Source organism: Staurois parvus, unplaced genomic scaffold, assembly GCF_062004578.1.
Source record: "Staurois parvus isolate SC_StPar_1 unplaced genomic scaffold, SC_StPar_1.0 ptg001284l, whole genome shotgun sequence".
Lineage (NCBI taxonomy): Eukaryota > Metazoa > Chordata > Amphibia > Anura > Ranidae > Staurois > Staurois parvus.
This window is the reverse complement of record NW_028319080.1, coordinates 1719707-1724796: the sequence shown is the minus strand read 5'-3', so window position 1 is coordinate 1724796 and position 5090 is coordinate 1719707.

Below are 5090 nucleotides of genomic sequence, written 5' to 3'. Positions count from 1 at the left end.
ACCTAGCAGACAGGAAACTGGAGGAACTGGTGTCCTGGATGCTAGCAGGTAACGAGAACTGTCCATCTTGGATGAAGGTACCTGTGGACACCACTGGAAGGCGAGGTCCAGAACTGGCCTGTCCGGTTCCGGTGCACACAGGCGCTACTACCTTCAGGCCAGAGGTAGTCCTAAGCCTGAGGAAGAAGATAGGGGAGGGAAATCTCCTTCTCTACCTCGACAAGAAGCTACATATTAATATGTTAGCAAATGACACCCCTGAGCCTAAGTGTTTTGTGAACAGGTGGGCACCCCGGCAGTTGCCACGGTATTCGGATCGCCACAGCCGACTGGTACCCACCCGTGACCACTCACTTGGTCGGCCCAGCAGTGTTGTAGTCCCTCCCTGGCAACTACCTGAGGGGGAGGTGTAGAAAACTTGCTCATTAGAGTTGGATGCTGAGTTCCCCTTTTTATTAAAAGTATTCCTCAATCCTTCATTCCCTACCCCCTCCCTTCCTAAGAGGCACAGGGACAGATGTGTAAGTGTTAAAAGTTGCTGGCAGGCTGGAGCAGCAGGGGGCCCAGCCCTACAAAGAGACAGCCCCCCCTATAGAGACAGCAGCCTCTCTGTCCAAGGGACCTGTGTGATTTCACACCTCGGGGAAGGATGGCAGAACCTTCTCAAGAGTTCAAGGCTTTCCCCAGAAGCACAAACAAGATAACATTTTTAACAGATCTTGTTTTCCCCTGTGTTTCATATCATGGAATATGACAGATGTTGGTTTTAATTCAGAGCCCACCCGACATTCCTCCCTAAACAGGTATTGGCCAGTTACTCAGAGCCACCCCCCTTGTTGGGGGACTTTAAAAAAACACAGACTGTAGGCCTGAGTTAAGCTAAAGAGATCTCCTAATTTTAACATCGTAACAGCAGGAGATTAAAGACCCCTTTCACTCTGCAACTTGGATCTGCTTACCTTAAGGCTGAACATGGCAAGTAACTTAACCTTTTAACTTCTCCCTGTTATATCTGTGCTGAACTGTTTTCTATGCATATATATATATATATATATATATATATATATATATCTTAGTTACATTTTCTTTGTAAATATTTTATTGCACCTGTTTGACTCTTTTAGTAATAAATCTTTCTTTCTGAAAGTGTTAAACTGTTTCTAAGCGCTTACTTGCAATTCACGAATTCCTGCCTTTTGAAGAGACACTACTGTGTTTGTTTAATCCTCTGTCCAATCGGCCTGCGGTGACCGTATTGGACAGGTGACTTTTCAACCATTACAGTGTATATTGGATAAAGAGAGTGTAAATAAATAAAACAAAAAGTTTTGGTGTAGTGGTGAATGCATGCACAGACCACACCCACATATGTAAATGGTGTTCAAACCACACATGTGAGGTATTGCCATGAACGTCAGAGCAAGAGTAATAATTCTAGCACTAGACCTCCTCTGTAGCATTAAACTGGTAACGTGTAGAAATTTTTAAAGCATCACCCATGGAGATTTTTAAGTACCATAGTTTGACACCATTCCACAAGCGTGCACAATTTTAAAGCGTGACAGGTTGGGTATTTATTTACTCAGTGTAACACCATCTTTCATGTTACAAATAAATTGGGGTATATATTGTGTTTTTTCTTTTTATTTATTGAAGTATATTTTTTTCCCAAAAAATTGTGTTTGAAAAGTATAATAATATTTAAAAACTGTCCGTTTCGGTTTCAGTTTTCGGCCAAGTGCATCCTGAATTTTCATTTCGATGCACCACTAACATGCATTGTACGTTTTTGTCCAATTCTATGGTACTCAAAACAAACCGCAAAATGCTTAATTCTGCTTAATTTGAGCTACAAATGATGCTCCCAAATTTTTTTAAACTACAGACATTGAGCTACAGGCATTCAGGTGCAAACAAGCACTGTAGAGAATAATTGATTTTTTTATTTTTGATCATTTTGTAGCTTCAAATGTTGAGCTACAAAAGGTTCTAGTGTGAATACAGCCTAAGACTAACGAACATCAACTGCTCCTTCTCAACTGCAACTGTTATATTTGTAACTAGTGATCGGCCGAACACCCCCGTTAGGTTCATGGTCGAACAGTCAAAGCTCCGAAAGTTTGCCTGTGAACTTCAAATGGACAATTCACTAAGCGGTATCTTACCACATCTGAGTATGGGGCAAGATACCACACAGCTACTAAAATACTGCATGAGTTATATTATATTATTAAGTAATGCAGTATTTTAGTAGTGAAACATTCATTCATGTTTCAGCTGTCAGTGGGGTTCCTCACTAACAGCTGAATGTAAAAAGAATTGCTGGCATTGCCCGGCAATTACATTAAAAAAAAGAAAAATGCTTGGGATCCCCCCCATTCATACCAAAACCTTCGGGTCTGGTATGGATTTTGATGGGAACCCCCAAGCCAACATATAAAAAAAAATGGAATCCACACCAGACCCTTATCCGAGCATGCAGCAGGTCAGGAAAGGAGGGGGATGAGAGAGCGCCCCCCCCCCTCCTGAACCATATCAGGCCACATGCCCTCAACATGGGGGGGTGCTTTAGGGTGGGGGGGACGGTGGTTGTGGGAGTCTGTGAGTGGGGGGGCTTATCAGAATCTGGAAGTCCCCTTTTTTTAACAAGGGGGCCCCCAGATCCCAGCCCCCCCTATTTGAATGAGTATGGGATACATGATACCGCTACCTATTCACACAAAAAAGTGGAGGGTAAAATGACAAGAGACAGTCTTTGACAAGTCCTTCATTTAGCACAAAAAAAAAAAAAGTCTCCCAAAGTAGATCCAACATCAATCAAGATGCCTGCCACCACTGCACACCCGAAAAAAGAAAAAGAAAAACGCTCCGTTCTCTACGCAGGCTCCCACCATCTGACAGCTTCGCTGGGATGACAGTTCTTAAATAGTGTGATGACATCATTAGAGGCAGGGTCGCCCAACCTCTTGTGATGTCATCATGTGCTGTGATTGGCCAAAGCATTGCATCTAACCTGTGGTCAATTGCATTGCTTTGGCCAATCACAATGCACTGTCAAGACACAGTGCATTGTGGGGCTCAGCGGGTGAATAGTCCACCGAATGCCCTTACCATTCATGTGTTTGGTGAACAAACGAGCGGCCCATGTTCGAGTCGAACATATGTGCACAGCCATCCAAAGCAGTGTGCACGAGCCAACAGGAAAGAGAACGGTTTTGTTTATAAACAGTTCTCCTCCCCATCAGAGATCCTCAGCAATCACCGGGCGCTGGCGAGTAATCACCGGCCGGGACCCGGTGATTAACAGCCACGGCCGCAAATGGTGACGCGGGTAGGGCGCGTGCGTGTCCCCTACCCGTAAATGCAAAATCACAAACACACACACATACATTATATATATATATATATATATATATATATATGTGTGTAATTTTGCACACCCGTGTCACCCTGTAGCAGTATTTCTGCTATAGGGCAGTCAGGAAGTGGTTAATTTTGCATATGCTTTGCTCTGGCTTACAATTTCAGGTTCTAGACAAGTTTTATCTTCAAATCTGTAGAATAGCTTTAGATTGAAGTTTGCTTCATGCTATGCCAATTTTTTAATGGGTTATTGGGAGGATCTTTTTATCTGGTCAAAGAATCCCTTCGGAGCAAACCTCTTCCTCCACATTAGATATACAGACGATATTCTTATCTTGTGGAAGAGTCCAGCATGATCGATTTTAGATTTTGTAGCCTCGGGCAATAATAATCCTTTTGGTATTCAGTTTACTTAAGTTACAGGCCCCAGTCAGTCGATTTTTCTGAATTTTGTTTTCTTCAGCTATGGAAATGGCCATATCCTCATTAAAACCCATTTAAAATGTTCATGAGATAATTCTTACCTACTTGCCAACAGTTGTCATCACCCTAAATGGACTGATAGCATACTCCATATTCGGTTTTGCAAACTGCTTAGGCATTTCTCCAGTAATCAAGATTACACTGCTCAAGACAAGTTCCTTCTCAATAAATTCAAGGCCATTTATCAAGGGAAGGTTACAAATAATCTGATTTTATTATTGGACAGTACAAGAGGCCACTGTGCCATGTATATGGGTGCAGCTCAGTCCCTGAATACTGTATATGAGAACTCTCAAATATGAACTTTTGTTCAAGTTTCAGGCGTCATACTTGATGTGGATGTACATTGTGGATTTTTTTTAATAGAAGACTTGTCAAAAACTATCTGTGTTTTTATTTATACTTTATTGACACTTTACAGTGTTTTTTGTCTTCAGTATTTTATTTTTTTATTATTTTTTCATCATTTTATCTAATTTATTTATTTACAGTTTTATTTAATTTTTTTTTACAAATTTGTAGGAGCCCCATTGGGAGGCTTTAATGAAAAATCAGGGGTCTAAACAGACTTGTGATATTTTACCTTTGAGACAGAGAAAGGAGATTGAAAACACAGCCCTCAATCTTCTCTGCAGCCTCAGCAGCACAGAATGAATGGAGGAATAGTTCTGTACAGAGTAGCTTCCCATTCATTCATAAACTGAAGCATAGTAAACACTATTTACAATGCTTCAGTTATGAATAAACAGAGTCAGTGATCGGTATGGATCACTGACTCCATTTATTAAGACAAGGAAGGGTCAGTAAATTACACATTTACCAACCCTTTCCTGCTCTCCATCCTGAAAGTAACCCCTGCAGCAGCCAGCAGGAGAGGGGAAGGGGGATTCAGAAGCACTGTGGGGGATGGGAGGGGGCTGGGTGAGTACACAGGAGCCCAATCACAGCAGGAAGTGGGTAGGAGGAGGGGTGGGGTGGCTTTAAAAGGAACCTATTCTCTCCATTTTCTTCCTGCAGCTGCTAAATGGCTGCAGGAGGAAAATGGAGGGGCTCGTTTTCTCTATATGCTGTCCCCGCTGCCCCTCTTATCTAGGTGTACAGGGGGCTGCATGGGTTCCTTGGAGCATGGGACCAGTTTGCAATTGTGACCCCTGCAACCCCTGTATGTAGGGCCCTGCTCTGTGCTTAAGATCCTCTGTCTGTACATCTTACATCTTAGACTGTATTCAGCATTACCTACTCTC